The sequence below is a fragment of the Delphinapterus leucas genome, chromosome 4 (assembly GCF_059928025.1).
Source record: "Delphinapterus leucas isolate spDelLeu-1000000601 "Yukka" chromosome 4, BTC_Dleu_Yukka2, whole genome shotgun sequence".
Classification (NCBI taxonomy): Eukaryota; Metazoa; Chordata; class Mammalia; order Artiodactyla; family Monodontidae; genus Delphinapterus; species Delphinapterus leucas.
The window spans coordinates 7,147,506-7,169,438 of NC_143132.1; the positions used below are offsets into that span (position 1 = coordinate 7,147,506).

General features: G+C 41.7%; 1 protein-coding gene across 6 annotated transcripts in view; it reads right to left on the reverse strand.

The window, feature by feature from the left end:
- KCNJ15 (potassium inwardly rectifying channel subfamily J member 15) overlaps window positions 1-21,933 on the reverse strand; it is a 65,541-nt gene that overhangs the window by 12,528 nt on the left and 31,080 nt on the right. For 5 of the 6 annotated variants that reach the window (XM_089910250.1, XM_089910249.1, XM_022552891.3 and 2 more), the window contains one exon: window positions 7,870-8,007. The gene's annotated coding sequence lies outside the window, so the exon portion shown is untranslated. Of the gene's footprint in view, window positions 1-7,869; window positions 8,008-15,620; window positions 17,102-21,933 lie in introns of those variants that run through there. The other variant, XM_022552893.3, reaches the window with a different exon arrangement.

The window sequence follows — 21,933 nt, forward strand, 5'->3', positions numbered from 1 at the left end:
TTATCATATAAGTATTATGTGTTATAGGATATATAGAAATTATATATTATTTAACTTATAAAACAGTTACAGTAAACACATAGATATTATGATATATTATTCATATTATATTAAATATATGATATAAATAATGCTAGTAGATGTATTAGCCAAAATTAAGCACAGACAAGTCTCTCATTTCCACAATAGACTTTCACCCACCATTCTTCTAGTCAACCTGTATTTACAGGGTATTTAATTCTCAACAATGTGATAATAAAGCTAACTTTCATGTGATGCTTGGCTGGGAAAAAAATAAATATGCTTTAAGAATGATTTTTTCCCCCTCCTAGTTAGTACAAAACTGAGACCTTCTAAAAACATATAGCTCTGTTGAGTCAAATTTTGGAAGTCTTCAGTTCACCCATGCTGGGAAAAACTTCTGTGTTCCATGGTGGGCTAACAAAGTATATGCACCTGTGGAAAAATAATTTAGAAATGGGGAGACAGTGTCTCCCTAAACCTGGAATTTCTCAACCAGGCCTCAAGTGATGTCATCCTACATACCTTCAAATGGGCGGTGAGGCATGGAAGAATGAAATCCAAATCCAACCATAACTCTGGATTTCTAGACTAAAATTAGAATTTGAGGGACTTTGACTTGAAAACTCTGGCAAAACAGCTCCCTGTTTGTAAGAAAAGTTGCTTCTAAAGCTTTGTTGGATGTCAAATATTTTTGACAAAACAATCTTTTAATGATCTCTCTTTTTGCTATGAATCTGAAATACCTGGCTGAAATTTCACTTTAAGGGTACATGGGTTTAAATATTAAGTAGAAAAAAAGTGCTTGACAAGAATCTAGTTGGGGTTCACTGAACTCAAAAGGTTTAAAAATAATGGAAAATAAACTCAGTGAGGCTTAGCTATCCTTTCTTTGGATCCTGTGACTGTGGCCGCACATACACATGCACTGGGGCCTTTGGCACTGGCCTCGTGCCACCTTCTACCTGCTCTTCAAAGCAGCCTAGGACTCGCTTCAATGGCTGGGCTCCCTGTTCTGAATCCACTTCTTGACTTCATCAGTGTCAGCTGAGGACACAGATGGCTTTGCCCAGGTGGCCTCAGAACTGGACATGTTCATTAAAGAGAGCAAGGTGGCCAAAGTTGACTCTCAGCAGATTCCAAAGGGTGGCCCTTTGGTTTTATCTGCTGGGGAAATTACTCTTTCCTTCTGCAAACCCATGTTTTCTCTCGGACCATTGAGGACTGAGGTTGGCTGGAAGGAGTGGCAGCTTTTGGGAGGCTGTGGAGTTGGACACTCTTCTTTGTGAGGAACAAGAGGCTCTGAGGGGAAGCACCAATGAAGGTTATGGCAAATTCACCATCTAGTTTCCTCTATCCTAATGACCTGTATTTTGAAGACATGAACTTGGAACCTCATTGGTAGAGCCGTGGTCATTTTGGGTTGTCGTGGCTGATTGTTGCTTCCACCTACTAACTGCCCCTCTCTGTGGGGTCCATCCATGAGATTCCTTCCCTGGGTTTGTCCCTGCAGGGAAGTATGTTTTCACCCTTTTGTGTCAGATGTGGTCATGTGACTGCTTCAGCCAATGGCCTGTGAGCTGCAGTGACTCAAGCCTCACCTGAACAGAGACATAAGAATGACACGGTTCTGTCACTGCTCTCCAGTGAGGCTCAGATTGGGCTGCTCCTTCCTCTGGATGGCAGTGGGGGTTAGGGGGGAGGTGGGCGACACTTGGAGCTGAGCTACAGCTGAACCAAAGCTGACTTGTAACCCAGGTGAGAAAAAACTCTTGTTGCCTGGTTGAATTCTTGGACTTGTTTTTTACTAAGGCAAAACCTAGTGAAAGTCTGACCGCAGTGACGTTCTTACTACATATTTTTGGGTTAAATATCTGACCTAAAAGGTACTGTATTTAAAGAAAACATGTAAAGTCTTGAAATATCCCTCAAGATAAACTTCAAATGTTAGTCTATGGCTAAACACTGAATAGAAAAATAAATACAAATCTCACAGGATTTCAGTGGGAAGAAAGACTTGCCTGATCCCTAAGGACAGCAGAGAAAAAGTGAATAATTCTTCTCATTCAATTACTTCTAAATCAGTACTTAAATTTATCACGACAAGACAACTTTTCAAGGCAAGATATAAGGGCCTCAGATTCTGTCACTCTTATTTCTGTGGAGCAAGAAGCCCTTGGTTAATGTTCTGGTGGCCTCATAATCTGTGATGACAAACACATAGGGGATTATGTCATTAATTAAACATTACGTCATTAAAAGGGACTAGCCCTTTTCAGTGCAATTACAGACAGTATTTTATTTAATCCTTCTCTTTACCTTGTGAAGAAAGAGTTTTCTTGATTTTCTAAATGAGGAAACTAAGCTTAGAGAGATTCGATAATTTACACGTTCATAAAGTTAATACATAGAGGACCTCGTTGGCAAAGCAAATCTGTCTCCTATCTAACCACTTCGCACCTCTGTCTTCAAAACTAACTCAAGAACATCACTCGTAATGATGTAGTGCAAAGCATCGCAAAATAAGTTCCTGCTCATTACATGTTAGTAGCCCTTATAGAATAAACAGCTTTGATTTATTGCTTATCCTGTGCCAGATCTTACATAAGTTGCCATATATTAATTTAACTCTCACTTAGATTCTGAGAGAGTTAATATGATTATTCCTGTCTTCCAGGTAAGGAAACTGATATAGCACAAGGTCTGTTTGAGTCTGTAATCCTTGCTTCTCATCTCTATAACATGAATTCACCAACTTCAGCGAGTGTCAGAATCACGTGGAAGTCTTGAAATACAGATGGCTGGGCTCCAGAGTCTCTGATTCAGTAGGTCTAGAGTAGAGCCTGGGAACCTGCATTTCTAATGAGCTGAGGCTACCAGTCTTGAGACCACACCTTGAAATCATGATCTATACTCTTCACCACTTAGAGTTATATAGAATCTGTGGGAAATTCACAAGCACGTAAACTGGGTTGCCTAAAAGTTCAGCCTCATTACTTTCAAGCAAAGGAGTGGGTCCTTCGGTGTGAGAAGGAAGAGAAAATCAATGGGGCTGAATGTCCAAATATGGTAGCTGTTGGGTGGAGTTTTCAGTTTGCCAGGAAAGGTGTCCTAGGGAATAAAAGTTCAGGTGAATTGTCTTGAAGGGAAAAGTGAGAATTTGGGAGAAAAGGAAAGCAATTGGTTTAAAATTGCTCTAAGTTTTTTTCCTTGGATGATGGATATCATCCTAGAGTTGCTTTCGGGGTTCACTGGCTAAGAACATCAGAGGCCAGAGGAAAGATCCTGGATTTTAGGGCTGGGGGAGCTGAAGCTAATAGAAGAACCGTAGCAGTTCTCTTCCTCAGGCTTCCCCTAAGTGTGTGGTATAGGTATTCCACAAATAAAGCAATTTGTGGTCCGGTAATTTGGGGAAGCTTTGCCTACAGAACCTCCAAGCACCCCACTGTCCCCACCCACTGGAGACTCACACAGCACATTTGTATATTACAGGGTCTGAGAAGTTCTACAGCAAAGAAACATGCTTAACTCTGTAAATCTGGCCTTTATCTGACATGTGGGAACACTCTGAGGAGTGCTGATCTGGTTTAAACTTTGCACTTTATATCTGGGGAAAAATAGGATCACAAAGGTTGAGAGTGATTTATTCAAGGTCACTGAGCCAGTGGCAGGAGTAGGGATGGAAACAGGCTTTATGAATCTTAGTTCATTTGATGGGCAGATATCTTTCTCTGTGGTCATGAAATACCTTGAGATGAACTATCCATATCCCTGGACCCTGAAGACAGGACAGCATATAATAAAAGGCTTGCAGCTCCAGCATCACTTACTAATGTTAATCAGAAATCCCAGCTCTTGGGTCCCACACTCGAGCCACTGAATCAGAACCAGTGTCTTAAAAACACCCAACTTCCTAAAGGATTATGTGGCTGGAGGTTGTAAGTGATGGCTTGGAGAACTGACAAAGTCTTTCTTTTGCCTTATTATACATTGGAAAAGCAACAAGTACTGCTTTAAAGACAAATCCCACATTTTACATTGCATGTGAGCATCTAATGATCCAATTTCCCTCTGTGGTCGAATATTTAGCCTTTTTCCTATGTTTCCATTTCATTATTATTGTTTCAGATTCCATAAGTAAGTAAAAAAATCCTTTGGTTTGCATAGTTATACCCTTTACTCCTCAATGTAGATTCATTAAAAATTTTTTTCACTCCATAGAACATCAAGTTTTCTCTGGGCAAAGACAAGTTTAAACAGATAGTGGGTTCACTAGGAGACTCATTTCCCATTTTCCATGGCAAAGAATCCGAGCACTGGAACAGGGTATCATTTGCTGAATATTTTTGTAAAGACAGTTCAATTTCAGGCCCTTTATTTGGGAGAGAGTTGGCTAACCCAAATAAAACATTTTACATCTGTCTGTTGTTACGAGTGACCAACTTCAGCTGAACATCATTACTTAATAACAGCTAACTTTCCTATAGAGTAAGAATACACAGCAGCTGAAAAGCAAATGGAAATTTCCTTTGGTTTACCACCCTTGGTCTCTCCGTGCTCCAACATGTGAATAACTTGGGTAATAAGCATATACTCCCCTCTAATCACAGCATGGCTTGGACATGCATTGTTGTAAGATGACTGGTAAAACAGGAAAATTTATGTCTGAGTGGAGAAAAAAAACAAGGCGGGTTGGCCTGCGATAGCCTCCCTGATGCACTGCCCCCAATTTTCTCTTTAGGGAAGAGATTTAACTAGCTCATGGAATCTTACTTACTATTCTAGTCTGGATTAGTTCAAATGTAACACAGAGAAGATGGCTCCACATTGTTCCCTTTAGATAAGGAGATGAAAATGTAGAGCATCTGGGTTTGTCTGATCATAACCCGGAAGCTGGAAATAATTCAGAACGGAAGGCATCTATTTTTGCAGATGGTGCTTGTACAGAAACAAGTATTTTATTTAGTATATTCTATTTAATGAAACTTCAAACTGGGCATAGTCAGAGCACTAAAAGACGAAGAAAAAAACGGAAAGCAAGCAAGCAAGTTTGTGTTCTCAAACCCGCATCTCTGTCCTTCAAAAGTTGCTTGAGGCGAGATCACTGCATTTTTACACTGCATCATTATATAATTTGCAACACTCAGATTGATTTTTCCCTAAATAAGTCTCATTCACTAAGACATTGAACCCGCCGCCTTTAACCACTCACATCTATCTTTCTTTGTCTCACATATATAATATTTTTTACTATGGTGAAGGAATAGAAACATAGAAAGCATATCACATTATAAATATACATACCGACTTCAGGCCGGTTTGTTTTCTGGCTTCATGCTGACTACTTATTCTTCTGTTAAAAATAAATTTGGAATTGTTGGCCTTGATCAGTTGATGATTAATGGGCTTTGGTGTGATTCACCTGGATGCGAGGGTGACATTCTCCTCCTCGGTGATGTCTATGCTCCTTATTTTCATGATTGGAATCTCATCCCAGACAAAGGAAATTATGATGTTTGCTTGATTTGGAACCAAAATACTTAACAATGGGATGAGTGTCAAAAGGTTTTGAAATTCAGTTTCACCGTCAGTCTAAACTTTGACCATATTTCTCTGATACAGAAACTGGATTATCACAGGATCTCGGGGGACACAGTTAACACCAAAATTCTTGGAAGGTGGTAAATGTACTTTAAGGACTGGTAATATTTCTGAGTTGTCTGCTTGTCCCAAAGTTGAAAACACAGGTGTTTGTGATCACTGGGGGATAATAAGAAAATTTCAACTTCAAAATATCTTCACATTTAATCAAAGTCTGAGACCTTTGGCAGCTAACTAATCTCCAACAGTAAAAACTGTAAGAAAACACTTTCTAACAATCTGTAGTTAATTAGTTGGGGGATACTGGCCCAATTTTGGTGTTTTTAGGGTTGCCAGGTAAAATACAAGATGTTGAGTTAAAACAGAATTTCAGGTGGACAACAAATAATTTTTAGTTTAAGTATGTCCCATGCAATACTTGATATATACGTATTCTCAAAATCAGTCATTGTTTATTTGAAATCCATATATATGTACCACATAGATATAGTACAAAGGAGTCCCATATTTTTATTTGCTAAACTTGGCATCCCTAGGGAAGAGCAGATCGATGCTCAACAGTAGTTCAGAAGGTCAAAACACTCAAAGACAAGGTTCAATATACAGACAACTTTCTTAGAAGAACAGCAATCCGGATTTTCCCAGTACTAGGACTCCTGGAAACAATTCTAACCATTATGGGTTGAAAGCTTTTTCACGTATGGTACATCAGAGGGTGTCAGGAAGTCTAATAAGTCTAGTAAGCTGGTCTCATTTTTAATATTTTAGCTCAGGGATTCTTTTTTTAAGTTTGTTTTATTAAAGTATAGTTGATTTACAATATTATGGTAATTTCTTCTGTACAGCAAAGTGATTCACACACACACACACATATATATATACACACATTGTATACGTATATATATATATCTATAGACATTCTTCTTCATGTTCTTTTCCATATGGTTTATCACAGGATACTGAATATAGTTTACCGCACTGTACAGTAGGACCTCACTGTTTATAAGTTCTACACATAATAGTTGGCATCTGCTAATCTCAAACTCCCACTCCATCCCTCCCCCACCCCCTTCCCACTTGGCAACCACAAGTCTGTTCTCTGTGTAGCTCAGGGATTTTTAACCATCTTTGTGTTATAGCTCTTTTTGGCAGACAGGTAAGACCTAAGATTGCTTTCTCAGAATGTGTTTAAATAGATAAGAATAAAATAAATATGACTACAAAAGACACCGATAATATTAAAATGCACTCATTAAAATATTTTTAAAACAAAATTGTGCTCTGTTTTAAGTATTAATTAAGAAGAGCTAGTGTCTTGAAAGGGTGGTGAGCAGAAATGTTATTTCAAAATCTCTGAAGCAACTACATGTTGAAATACTGTGACCTCTACTATGACACAGTCACAGTTGGGGCTAAAATGATGGTGGTGTGTTACACATTCATAGTAAAAAAAAAAAGCCTAATAGGTGATTGAGAATCAACAATTCCTCTTCCCCCACCCCTCCCCACCATCCTAGGACATGGACACTCCTGATTCTACCCCGAACCTCTCCAGGCTCTGTGCACCTGTGTGTAAACCCTGCTGTGAGTAAGGCTTCTACATACAGTAATTCTGATAACGTCACAGAAATCGGGCCAACCTACTGAATCCTTCTTGGTTGATTTCCCTACAAACACTCCCTTGCCACTGATAACAAAGATGCTGTTACTTCTGGAAGAGTAGTTGAGATATTTCACAGAATTGCAATTAACTCCCTTTCCACTAGGACACCACTGGGGGCACTAGTGTTGGCAGTCACCACTCCCTTGGTGTTCATGTCATTGGAGCAATGATACCCATGGGGAGACAGTCCAACACGCCCTCCTCTGGACATGATGGTACAGTTTCTTACATGGAAACAAAGGAGGAAATAGCAGCTCAGGTACACACGTAATTCTCTGTCTTCACAGCCTCATGGGCTGCATTTCTCAGAACTGTGAACCTGGATTTTTACAGTTAAGACACTATTTGGTTGCATGCAACTTTGTATTACCATGATTTCATCGTATCTCTTACCAGGAAAAAGAAAGCATACTCATCTACAGAGTAATGCAGACAACAGCTCCCTTTATAAGTCCTCCAGCAGCCTCTACTGCTGACAGGATAAATCCTCATCCCCTTTGCAAAGCAAAAGGCCCTTCTAAGCCCTGGCTCTCGTACCCTCTCCATCTTTGTTGCCTCCAGGATTTAGCCTGGTGTGTACTTACCTTTTCCCGACTGCTCAATGTGTTCATGGCTCCATGACCAGCAGCTGCTCCTTCCTGAGGGTGCTTGTCCTGCTGTTTCCTTCTCCGTCAAATTCCACCTGTTCTTCAAAGGGCAGGTTGAATATTACCTCCTCTGAACTTAAAAAAAAAAAAAATTAAACACTTCTTCAGAGGCAGTGTAGTGTAAAGGTTAAGAGTACAGTGTTCTGCTTCTGTTACGAATTGCTGTGTGACTTTCAACTACTTACTTAACCCCTCTGAGATTCAGTTTCATCCTCTGCAAACTAGTGCTAATAATCATGCCCACTCATAGGGTGGTGTGAGGTTAAAACATATAAAGCACCATAAAACTCTGCCTGTTCACACTAATAATTATATAAGAGTTAGCTGTTATTGTTATGTGTTTACAATAAACAAAACACACAAAATATGACTTACCCAAAGGAAATTTACCACAGATGACAGAAAGTTCTTAGAAGTCAATAAATTACTGTTTTTCCCCCCAAACAGTAACATTTATAAGTAAACAATTCAAAAAGAAATTAAAAGGTAAAAAATCTTGAAGATATTTCAACAATTATTCATTCATTTGTACACCAAAAGTTTACTGAGCACCTACTATGTGCTGCAGTATGCAGGGGCCTGCAGATCCAGCAGGGAGAAAGACTGACTTGGTACTCACTTTCATGTAGTTTACAATAGATCAGGGAAGAGAGGTATTTAATAAATCATTAGAATAGAACATGGGGTGTACAACATGTCCTAGCCTGGGGTTCCAGGAAGACGTCCTTGGGGAGGTGGCATTAAGGTGGAGACATAAAGAAGGACGAGCACTTGGCAGGTAAGGAGGCAGCCTGGGAGAGAGATGAGTGTTCTGGGCACAGGGCTACATGGCATTTGCAAAGGCCTGGAGCTTGCCTTCTGGGACGTGAGGAAGGGTATTGAGTTGGGGAGCGTAGAGGGGGTGGAACAGGAGCTTAGGGCTGAGCCACACTATGTAGGGCTCTGTGGGGCCCTTGAACACCATCAGCACCATCTTAGCTGAATGAGCAGCATCTTGGAGTTTCAGTCAAGGAAGAGGTAGGATCAGACTTGCCTTTTCAAGTCATGTTCTGTGACATGACACGGGGAATGGATTGGAAAGAGGCAAACGTAGATGCTGGAAGTCGGGCTATCAGGTGCTTTCAGTAATCCAAGCTAAAATTAGGGATGCGCAGACAAGGGCTGAGAGGGGCCAGGGGCTCTGAGTTTCACGTTCCAGACAGAGTCAGTAGGCGGCTCTGACAGGTGGGTGGGGCGTGGGTGGAGAGGCAGACGGGGTCTCAGAGATGACTCCTGACTTTCTGGCATGAAAAAGAGGTGGATTGGATGTGGGTATGTTACTGAATCCAAGGACACTGGAACTTCCTCTGTAGCTAACACCCACTCATCCGTTATCAGACACCCACGCTGTTAGAATGTCTTAATGTTATATCAGTGTGGAACTCACTCTGGTACATAATCCCAATACTGAAACAGGATCCAAGTTTGGGGGTGAGGTTCGAGGGAATGCACTAGGGCTGCCTCAGATGTGATCTGGGGTCTGTGCTGTTGGGTCTGATGTTAAAAAGAGAGGGCTGGGCAGGAGGGATGCCTTTACTGTTTAAGTCTACAAATAGAAAGTGAAATATGTAAGTGAATGAGATTCTCCTAGACGTAGGGTGTGGGAGAAGCAGCCCCAGACTGAGTCGTGGGCAGCCCCAAGGCCAGGCAGAGCAGGAGACATTGGCAAATGAGAGTAAGAAGGAGCCAGGGGTCCAAGAAACACAGCTTTTCACTGATCAGATAATCAGACGTTTTAAAAGACACGTCAACATTCTGTATCCACAAGCATGCAGAGGCGAATGGCTTCATACATGGCCTCCGATAGAGTAATTTGGCCAAGCTGTTTTGGAGGCAATTTGACAATGTATAACTAAAGTTTAAAACTGTTTATTATTCATAATCTTTGACCCAGTAAATGTACTTCTAGGAACTAATAAGAAATATGCATCAGGATTATGTGTAAGAGCGTTCTCTGCGTTAGTTGTAATGTTAAAACCTCCAAACCAACCTGGATCATCAATAATATAGAAATGATTTAAAATGTACAAAATATTTATAAGCTGAAATATTATGTGGTCTTTAAGTCACGGCAACGTGCTAAAATGTTAAATTTTAAAAAGGCATTAAGGGGGGCTTCCCTGGCGGTCCAGTGTTTAAGACTTGGCGCTTCCACTGCAGGGGGCGCGGGTTCGATCCCTGGTCAGGGAAATAAGATCCCACCTGCTGCGTGGCATGGCCACCCCCCCAGCTTCAGCGCTATTTTCAGGTGAGAGATCCAATTTTTGGGGGGTGAAATTTGGAACGGCATTATGTAAAGCTGAAAAGGCAAGATAAGTGCTCGGCTTTTCTCTCACTAGAGAGAAATGAAATGTCTCTAAAATGTTAAAATGTTAACAGCAGTTATCTCTTCAAAGGAAAACAAAATTAGTAAGGTTTTTTAAAACCAGACTTTCCATTTTTATGCAGTTAATCTGAAAATTCAATTTCCCTAGCACAAACCTTTCCCAAACATTCCAGATTTTACTGTAAATGAGAAGTACTTACTGTGCTCTGCTGAGAAACTTTCCACACACTGTCGTGGCCAAACCATATGAAATAACTTACTCTCAGAGTCGTTCGATTTTACAAACCCAAGAGCCTACTGTTCAGTAAGCGTTCAGGGTTATTATTTCATGTCAATTTAAATTATTTCATTTAACTGACTGAGTTAGAAGAGTTTGCACTTCACCCAAGAGGAACGCTGATAAAGCAGGTTTCCTGCCCAATGCCTTTGCTCAGGGAGGTCCCTTTACCCCCAAGTTCCTTCTCTGTGCCCTGTGCCTGGCAAACTCCTATTCATCCCTTAAGGCCCAACTCAAATGTCACCTCCTTCAGCTTCCAGAGGAAGCTCGTCTTACTCCTCTCTTCTGCCTTTTGCAAGTTGTCCACACTGCATGATAAGACTTATGTATTGCTGTAATGATTTGTTGTGAAGCTTCTTTTTCTCCTTAAACCAGGCTCTGTGGGGTGATCAATTTGTCTTTTAACCCCAATGCCAACACAAGGCCTGCTACATGGTAAGAAAGAAACAGGGTGGTCAGAGATGCTGTTCCATGAACACAGAGCCATCCAGATTTAGTAACTGATGTCACCCATTTAAATGATGATGTTCTAGGTCAGAGGGGAAGCTAGTCCAAAGCTAGGTGCGTCAGAGAGGATACCAAATACGTTACTGACTTGAATGACTAAACTAAAAAACAAAGATTTAGACTTCCTATTTTGATTCATAGCCCAAAGAACATCCTACAACATCTTACTTTGAAGAGAAAAATGGGTTTTACATTTCTCAACCTGATGAAATTGATAAACACTAAATATAAATGCGTATGCTGGGGATATGGCTTTACCTATGGGTGGCATACATATATTCAATTTAGCCCAACAAATTACTTTCTATGTGTGTTTTGTGTTCCCTGAGGCCTTAAGAACCCTGACCATCATATATAAAGTGTTCTAAGATTCCTTTTAGCTCTCTATTTGCTTTCTTAGAACAGGGATCTCCAAAGTATTGCACCCCAATAACCTAAGAGGGTACAATAAGAAAGTAATAGAACTATTCACATTTAGCTTCTGCTTCATCCTTTTAAATGTTTGCATTTTGTGCATATTTTAAAATGTACATCATATATTAGTAAAGGACAAAAAATTTATATATGATGCACATATGTCCCAAAGTGTTCGTGTGTGTGTGTGTGTGTGTGTGCGTGCACGTGCAGAGAGGGACTGTACATTTTTTAATCCACTGCTCTAGACTAGTGTTTATTAAACTTTAATGTGCAGACAGGTTCCCTGGGGATTGTGTTAAAATGCAGATTCTGATTTAGAAGATCTGGACTGAGGTCTGAGAATCAGCACTTCTAGAAAACTCCCAGGTGATGTGATGCTGAGGCTGGAGGTGGCTACACTTTGGATTGCAATCAGCCTTTTGCAGCCCTGGTTCTTCATCTGAACTGCACAGCATGGAACACAGAAGGTGGTTCCAATAACTGTTTATTTGTGACTCCCACAGATAGCCGTAACTAGCACTGCTCGAGAGCAAAGGAGAGAAGGTAACTCATTCCAAGCAAAGGAAGCTGTGGGGACATGAAGCCTGACTTCTCTCACAGAGAAAGGGGCCTCCAAGGAGCATGCTGGCACATGGCTTTACCTGTGCGAGAAAGTTCAAGGGCACTAGCCAACTTCATTAAAACAAACAAACAAACCAAAAAACCCCACTGTTTATAAATCACCGTACAGTCTTACAAAACAGTCCTGGAGTCAGCAATTCTTTTCCAGTGTTTGGCTTCTATCTGAGAACTTCCTTTACAAGAAGCATTGCTGGAAACCAAGGTCTTGACCACTTCTAATGGTCGAAGATCCTGGGGTGCTAATGTTAAGTGGCAGAGCGCTAAGTCCGGAGTTTCTGACTAATAATGGCAAAATCCAGACACCCTCACCCTAATGGGACCCTGATGTTGGGAGTCAGTGAGTTACAAATGCTCTCTGTCCAAAAGAAGAGAAGAAAAAAAACACATACATATAGCCCCCAATGAATATTTGTGAGTGAATATACACACTCACACATACACACACATTTTTGACAAATAAAATGTTTCTCTTAATTTGCAAAGTCTACCCAGCAATTCACGTTTGTGTGTCCCATAGAACTTTCGAAAGACAACTTTGGTCTAATTTGAACCATATGCCTTAGCTTAATTTCTGAGCTGGTTTACTATGGAATAGTGGTTACAAATGCGTTTTTGAATATCTAACAGCTTTTCCACTGTGTAACTGGTGTCAACAAAAAGTGGCGTATAACTGAATTAGAAAGACGCTTCTTCAGACTCTAGGTCCGCTCTCCACACAAGTGTAAGGCAGCCCAACAGGACTCAGCCTCTAACCACCTCAACACCTAAGGGCACATGTTCAAGATTAACAAAGAAAATGGAGACAAGAGGATGGACGAGGAAATTCCAAGAGGCCTTTAAGCTGTCCGCTTGAGATGAGCTGGCCCCTGAATTTAGACTTCTTGGTCAATTCTTAATGTTTTATCCTGGATCTATCTTCAGCACTATTTTCAGGTGAGAGATCCAATTTTGGGGGGATGAAATTGGGAACGGGACCGTGGTTGAAAGACCTGGGCACGACCCTCTTGTTTGTTCTGTGTGCCATCCTTTGTTTCCTCTTGATCATTGATGATAAAGGTCATGAAATGAAAAAGGCCGAAACGCCCCTCTTTGGGTTGTGGGGAGAGACAAGGTGTATATCTTGTATCACAATGCCAAACTTGGGGGAACAGAATGGATGGCTATGGAGAAGAGCTTTAAGAAGGAAGGAAATGATGCTTTGCCTCTGTGCCTTTGGTGGCTATGTGATGACTCTTCAACCCAGGGGAATAGTCCTCTGTCACCACTCTGCTCCATCAGCGCAGCCAGTGGGCAGGTGGGCACATTCCTCACCTACGTGACACTTCCGTAGCATTTCAGACTGTTGCTACAGTCTTCTCCCTACTTCTCCCTACTTTTCTGGCCCTTTTTCAGTTTTATTTTAGACTCCTCCTCTTCCATCAGCTCCTTAAAATGATATTTCTCCCAAGGCCCCATACTCCAAATCATTTTCTTCTCACTAAACACACTCCCGTATCCACTCCCATGGCTTGAGATGCCACCTTTATTGTTCAGGAAGCCCAGACCTTGCATCTCCATCCCAGGTCTCCCTCTCCCCTGCAAGAACATCACTGTAAGTCAAGAAATGATTCTGTTGTCCCATTTGATTGACCACAGCTTAGCTTCATTATCCACTGTCTAGGTCAGCTCCCCTGCTCCTGTAGACCCTCAGGCTCTGAAAGATACTGAATTACTCCTAGTTTATCTCTATATCCCTTGAAGCTGTCGCCTCTCCCTTCCCACTTCTACTTCCTTGGTTTAGATGCACATCCTTTCTTCAGTGATTCCAGCAAGTTGCCCTCCCTCTAAAGCATCCCCCATAGTGCAGCCTCTGTGATCTCCCTAAATACTCCTCAGCTGCCCAGCCCAGTGAGCCCTTATTATCTACAAACCAAAGCCTCAGCTCCTGACCTTGTGAACATGGTTTGTGAGACCTTCAGGAACTGGCCCCGCCTATATTTTAGCCTTGACACCAGCCATTCTGCAGCCTGCTCCGGTGATGAATGACTTTCAGTGGCCCAAATGGGTTGGTCCTCTATTGATTGATTCAATGCACTGAAATATACCAAAGCCATCTGCTGGAAGCCTTCTTCCTTTCTTTCCCTGCTTTCTCATATCTATTTTTTGAGACATTGCCCATTCTAGGTAGGTGCTTTCTCTGCTTGTTCTCATGGGTTAGGCGCTTTCCCTATGGTTCTATCTCCCAGAATATTTATCTCAGTGTAGTTGAGTTGTTTACTTGTATATATCTAATTGCAATAATAATTATCAAACTAACAGCTACCAGTAGTGGAGAACATAGGTGATCAGCATTGTGTTGGTAGTTCATATACTTGAACTCCAAACTTCAGAGGAACATTGGTCAAAATAAGTAAATGGAGGCTCAGATAAGTTAGAGAGTGTGCCTAAGGTCACACACCTAGTCAGCAGTGGTGACAACGTTTAGATCTTAGTCTGTCTGACTCAAAAGCCAGCTCTCTATCCATCATACCCCACTGCCTCTCATTGGAATGTGAGCTCCCATATATTATCTGGTTTATGCTGGTGCCTAGGTTCTAGCAGGGGCTTCATGTTTGTGAATGTATGAATAAGTGAATGCATGAATGGAAGCAAAGGGAGCTTGGACTCTTCCAGTTTTGGAAAAGCAGTCTGGGGTCTCCAAAGAAAATCTCCTACATACTGGTTGTATTGATGAGCTAAGTTGAGGGAAAATCACTTTGACTCAGTCTCCTGTAGCACACGCGGCTGCTTACCAATGGAAGACATGGATGGTATCGTGCCTACAAAGTCAGTGTTCCCTGGAGGTACATTGTGCTGTGCTGCCTACAACCCTTACTCCAAACTGCTCCTCTTCCTGTATCATTTATTTCTGTGAGTGGCTCCACTGTCATTCAACCCAGATGCTGGAGTCTGCTTCCCCTCCCCCTTCCTTCATGACCACAGCCACATGTCATCCAGTTTTATATCCCGAATAACTTTTGTTTCCACCCCCTGCTCCCCTGCGCTTTTATGGCTTCACCCTGATCACTCCCTGGCCCCTCCTTACCCCTCTCCACTCTGACCCTTTTAAGAGCCAATCTCTCTAACCGCAAATATAACCTTTCAAAAATTAGAACTTGTCTGTGTCGGTTCCCTGTGACAACCCTCAAATCGTTCTTCAGTTCTCATGTGATAAAGTCTATACACTGTTTACCCAACGTCCAAGACTTCTGGCTACCATGTTGGTCACATCTCTGGATGTTCTCTCCACCATCCACGCTTCAACAATGCCAAGCAGCTTCCACTTCTCCACACACTGTGCGCTGCCCCACAGTTTTCTACCTGCTTTTGCCCCCAATGTCTCCCTTGCCTGAAAACCCCATCCTAGAACCAGATCCCTCAATTGTCCCCGTGGTTCTTCCCTTGGCTCACTCCTCCCCTGCATCTTCATTTAAGGTCCTGCCTCTCCTTTACCATTATAAACGGTAATATCAATACACTCACCACAGTATGATTTTCTCTTCATGTTTCTTCTTCCCTTTATAGATGGCTAGTTCTTTGAGGACAGGGATTAGGCCACGTTCATCTTTGTACCCACAGTAACACAGCCCCTGGCATATAGTAGATGTTCAAACAAAAAAATAATAACTCATACTCATGACTCTATAAATGAGTCATCGAATAAATAGATTAATATTCAATCCATAAATTAAAGAATGAATAAATGTCAAAGACATGGCCAAAAACATGTGAGGAGTTTCAACGCATTTATCATGACATGTGAAGTTTTCTAAACGGCTTCTTTTTGAAATGATTTATATTTGCACATTGTTGTATCTCTGTGGGAAATGAGTTTCCACAATGTTGAAATCCTCTGGATTAGGAAACACTTCCTTTTATCTCTCCTGACTCAGACGCTCCCGGAAACTGGGCTAACCCTTTCAGCTCACTCAGCTGATGACTCTTATCCTCTGGTTCACTAGTGTCCTCAAAGTACTTGGATGTTCAGAGATGGCTTTCTCCCTGAGAACAGTTTACTTCTTAGGGTATGATTAATTGCTTGAAGGATTAGAGGTTTCCACTGGAGAAGCACAATTACTTTCACATGTGCATTTGTCCTTCACTTGTTAGCCCCACTCCAATCAGCCTGGAAATTATTGCAGGGCCCTATTCATCTTCATTTATTTGGTGGCCATTTTTGCAGCTTTCTCAGCAATATCTTTAAGAGGCCCAAAGACAACATGGAGACCATGGCAAGTTCAACAGGGAAGGAGGAAGTCTCATGGATCTGTAGGGTGGACAGGTGTTTCTTCTAATCCCCCCACCCCCAGTTCTTCCCATCAGCCATCAAACCATCCCATTTGATCTCTAGGATTTGCTTATTAAAATCAAAGGTGCTAAGTATTATTTTGGACAGACCATTACCACCTTCTTGTCATTAGAGAATTGGACCTAGTTTCTAGTAAGATATTATTATTACCATTTAAAATAAACTGTGGAATGGATGGTTGACAGAAATTGTAGAACTCACACATAGCTTAGGACTGAAAACGATGATGTAACTCCAGTGGGACACCCTCCACCCTGGGCAGGCACTGAACTATGGCACTACTCCCTTGAAGCTGACACTATTTCCCAATGACTCCTAATCACCAACATATTACTCATTCACTCATTTACTCACTCACTCATTCATTGATTCAGTAAACATTTAACACTATTGTAAGAGAAATGTGGTCTTTGCAATACACAAAGGTGAATGATGCATGGTACTTGCCCTCAAACATATACCGATGACATATACATAAATTGTTATTGCACCAGGAAGAATAGAGCCTTTTATGCCTAAACACTATCTCATGGACACTTCCATATTGCTATTATAAAACTTATGATATTTGTTGGTTCATGTGTTTCTCTTATCCCACAAGACGGGCAGCTATGTGAAGACAGGGACCTTATCTTATTCTAACACTCTGCATTGTCCTTATCTAACACAGAGTCTTCCCTGCTGACATGAATGAATGTAATATATGAAACTGTACTAACAATTTCCAGGAAAAGGATTGATTCTTTCCAGTTGGAAGAAAATCAGAAGTCTTCATGCATTTTCTACAGGAAGAAGAATAGAGCAAAGAGAACTGCTTTCAAGGGGAATTGCTCAGGCAAAAGTATGGGGTGTTGGTAAAGTACTTTGCTAAGTACACTCATTTGATTGCATCAAAGGGTATATCACTGATTCTCAACTATGGCTGCATGTAAAAAGCACCTGGGGAAATTTTAAAATTCCCTAATACCTTGGCTCTACCATAGATCACTTGAATCAGAATCTCTCAAGGAGGTGGCTGAGTGGGAGACATATGAGAAGGAGACGGAGTTTGGGTACTTTCTCCAAGCTCCCCATTTGCTTCTAATGTGTATCCATGGTTGAGCATCACTGTAGTACCTGTAGAAAGGTAGTATGAGGCCAGATTGGAAGCTATACTGGCAATAGATTTTAAAAGGCCATGGAGAGATAGCTTCAAGATGGCGGAGGAGTAAGATGCGGATATCACCTTCCTCCCCACAAATACATTGGAACTACATCTACACGTGGAACAACTCCTACAGAACACCTACTGAAAGCTGGCAGAGGACCTCAGACCTCCCAAAAGGCAAGAAACTCCCCACGTACCTGGGTAGGGCAAAAGAAGAAAGAAAAAACAGAGACAAAAGAATAGGGACGACACCTGCACCAGTGGGAGGGAGCTGTGAAGGAGGAAAGGTTTCCACACACTAGGAAGCCCCTTCGCGGGCGGAGACTGCGGGTGGCAGAGGGGGAAAGCTTAGGAGTCGCAGTGGAGAGCACAGCCACAGGGGTGTGGAGGGCAAAGAGGATGGGTGCCGACCGGCACTCACCAGCCCGAGAGGCTTGCCTGCTCACCCGCCGGGGCAGGCGGGGCTGGGAGCTGAGGCTCGGGCTTCGGCCGGAGCGCAGGGAGAGGACTGGGGTTGGTGGCGTGAACACAGCCTGCAGGGGGTTAGTGCACCACGGCTAGCCAGGAGGGAGTCCAGGAAAAGTCTGGACCTGCCGAAGAGGCGAGAGACCCATTGTTTCGGGGTGCATGAGGAGAGGGGATTAAGAGCACCGCCTAAACAAGCTCCAGAGACGGGCGCGAGCCGCGGCTAACAGCGCGGACCCCAGAGACAGGCATGAGACGCTAAGGCTGCTGCTGCCGCCACCAAGGGGCCTGTGTGTGAGCACAGGTCACCATCCACACCTCCCTTCCGGGGAGCCTGTGCAGCCTGCCACTGCCAGGGTCCCGGGATCCAGGGACAACTTCCCTGGGAGAACTCACAGCGCGCCTCAGGCTGGTGCAATGTCCCGCCGGCCGCTGCCACCGTAGGCTCGCCCCGCATCCGTGTCCCTCCCTCCCTCTGGCCTCAGTGAGCCAGAATCCCCGAATCAGCGGCTCCTTTAACCCCATCCTGTCTGAGCGGAAACAGACGCCCTCAGGTGACCTACACACAGAGGTGGGGCCACACCCAAAGCTGAGCTCCGGAGCTGTGCGAACAAAGAAGAGACGGGAAATCTCTCCCACAACCTCAGGAACAGCGGATTACATCTCCACAATCAACGTGATTTACCTCCATCTGTGGAATACATGAATACACAAGGAATCAGCCCAAAATTGAGGCAGTGGACTTTGGGAGCAACTGTAGACTTGGGGTTTGCTTTCTGCATCTAATTTGCTTTTGGTTTTATGTTTATCTTAGTTTAGTGTTTAGAGCTTATTGTCATTGGTAGATGTGTTTACTGATTTGGTTGCTCTCTTCCTTATACATATATATATTTTTTTGCTTTTTCTCCTTTTGTGACTGTGTATGTGTATGCTCCTTTGTGTGATTTTCTCTGTATGGCTTTGCTTTTACCATTTGTCCTAGGGTTCTGTCTGTCCGTTTTCTTTTTTTTTTAATATAGTTTTTACTGCTTGTTACAATTGGTGGATTTGTTTTTTGGATTGGTTGCTCTCTTCTTTCTTCCTTTCTGTCTTTTATTACTTTTTTAATTTTTAAAATTTTAATAACATATTTTTTCTTTCTTTCTTTCTTTCTTTTTTTCCCTCCCTTTTCTTCTGAGCCATGTGGCTGACAGGGTCTTGGTGCTCTGGCTGGGTGACAGGCCTGAGCCTCTGAGGTGGGAGAGCCGAGTTCAGGGCATTGGTCCACCAGAGACCTCCCAGCCCCATGTAATATCAAATGGCAAAACTCTCTCAGAGTAAAGACCGAGCTCCACTCAATGTCCAGCAAGGTACAGTGCTGGACACCCTAAGCCAAACAACTAGCAAGAGAGGAACACAACCCCACCCATTAGCAGAGAGGCTGCCTAAAATCATAATAAAGTCACAGACAGCCCAAAACACACCACTGGATGCAGTCCTGCTCACCAGAAAGACAAGATCCAGGCTCATCCACCAGAACACAGGCACTAGTCCCCTCCATCAGGAACCCTACAGAACCCACTGAACCAACCTTACCAATGGGGGGAAACACCAAAAACAATGGGAACTACGAAATTGCAGCCTGTGAAAAGGAGACCCCAAACAGAGTAAGGTAAGCAAAGTGAGAAGACAGAGAAATACACAGCAGATGAAGGAGCAAGGTAAAAACCCACCAGACCAAACAAATGAAGAGGAAATAGGCAGTCTACCTGAAAAAGAATTCAGAGTAATGATAGTAAAGATGATCCAAAATCTTGCAAATAGAATGGAAAAAGTACAAGAAATGTTTAACAAGGACCTAGAAGAACTAAAGAGCAAACAAACAATGATGAACAGCAAAATGAATGAACTTAAAAATTCTCTAGAAGGAATCAATAGCAGAATAACTGAGGCAGAAGAACAGATAAGTGACCTGGAAGATAAAATAGTGGAAAAAACTACTACAGAGCAGAATAAAGAAAAAATAACGAAAAGAATTGAGGACAGTCTCAGAGACCTCTGGGACAACATTAAGATGCACCAACATTCAAATTATAGGGGTCCCAGAAGAAGAAGAGGAAAAAAAGGGAACTGAAAATATATTTTAAGAGATTATAGTTGAAAACTTCCCTAATATGGGAAAGGAAAGAGTCAATCAAGTCCAGGAAGCACAGAAAGTCCCATACAGGATAAATCCAAGGAGAAACATGCCAAGACACATGTTAATCAAACTATCAAAAATTAAATACAAAGAAACAATATTAAAAGCAGCAAGGGAAAAGCAACAAGTAACATACAAGGGAATCCCCATAAGGGTAACAGCTGATCTTTCAGCAGAAACTCTGCAATCCAGAAGGGAGTGGCAGGACATATTTAAAGTGATGAAAGGGAAAAACCTACAACCAAGATTACTCTACCCAGCAACGATCTCATTCAGATTTGATGGATAAATTAAAACCTTTACAGACAAGCAAAAGCTAAGAGAATTCAGCACCACCAAACCAACTTTACAATAAATGCTAAAGGAACTTCTCTAGGCAGGAAACACAAGAGATGGAAAAAACCTACAATAACAAACCCAAAACAATTAAGAAAATGGGAATAGGAACATATATATATCAATAATTACCGTAAATGTAAATGGATTAAATGCTCCAACCAAAAGACATAGACTGGGTGAATGGATACAAAAACAAGACCCATATAGATCCTGTCTATAAGACACCCACTTCAGACCTAGGGGCACATACAGACTGAAAGTGAGGGAATGGAAAAGGATATTCCATGCAAATGGAAATCAAAAGAAAGCTGGAGCAGCAATTCTCATATCAGAAAAAGTAGACTTTAAAATAAAGACTATTACAAGAAACAGAGAAGGATACCACATAATGCTCAAGGGATTGATCCAAGACGAATATATAACAATTGAAAATATTTATGCACCCAATATAGGAGCACCTCAATACATAAGGCAAACGCTAACAGCCATTAAAGGGGAAATCAACAGTAACACAATCATAGTAGGGGACTTTAACACCCCACTTTCACCAATGGACAGATCAACCAAAATGAAAATAAATAAGGAAACACAAGCTTTAAATGATACATTGAACAAGATGGACTTAATTGATATTTATAGGACATTCCATCCAAAAACAACAGAATACACTTTCTTCTCAAGTGCTCATGGAACATTCTCCAGGATAGATCATATCTTGGGTCACAAATCAAGCCTTGGTAAATTTCAGAAAATTGAAATCATATCAAGTATCTTTCCAACCACAATGCTATGAGACTACATATCAATTACAGGAAAATAATCTGTGAAAAATACAAACACATGGAGGTTAAACAATATACTACTAAAAAACCAAGAGATCCCTGAAGAAATCAAACAGGATATCAAAAAATACCGAGAAACAAATGACAATGAAAACACGATGACCCAAAACCTATGGGATGCAGCAAAAGCAATTCTAAGAGGGAAGTTTATAGCAATACAATCCTACCTCAAGAAACAAGAAACATCTCAAATAAACAATGTAAGCTTACACCTAAAGCCATTAGAGGAAGAAGAACAACAACAAAAAAAAAAACCCCAAAGTTGGCAGAAGGAAAGAAATCATAAAGATCAGTTCAGAAATAAATGAAAAAGAAATGAAGGAAACAGTAGCAAAGATCAATAAAACTAAAACCTGCGCCTTTGAGAAGGCAACCAAAATTGATAAACGACTAGCCAGACTCATCAAGAAAAAAAAGGAGAAGACTCAAGTCAATAGAAATGAAAAAGGAGAAGTAACAGCTGACACTGCAGAAATACAAAAGATCATGAGAGATTACTTCAAGCAACTATATGC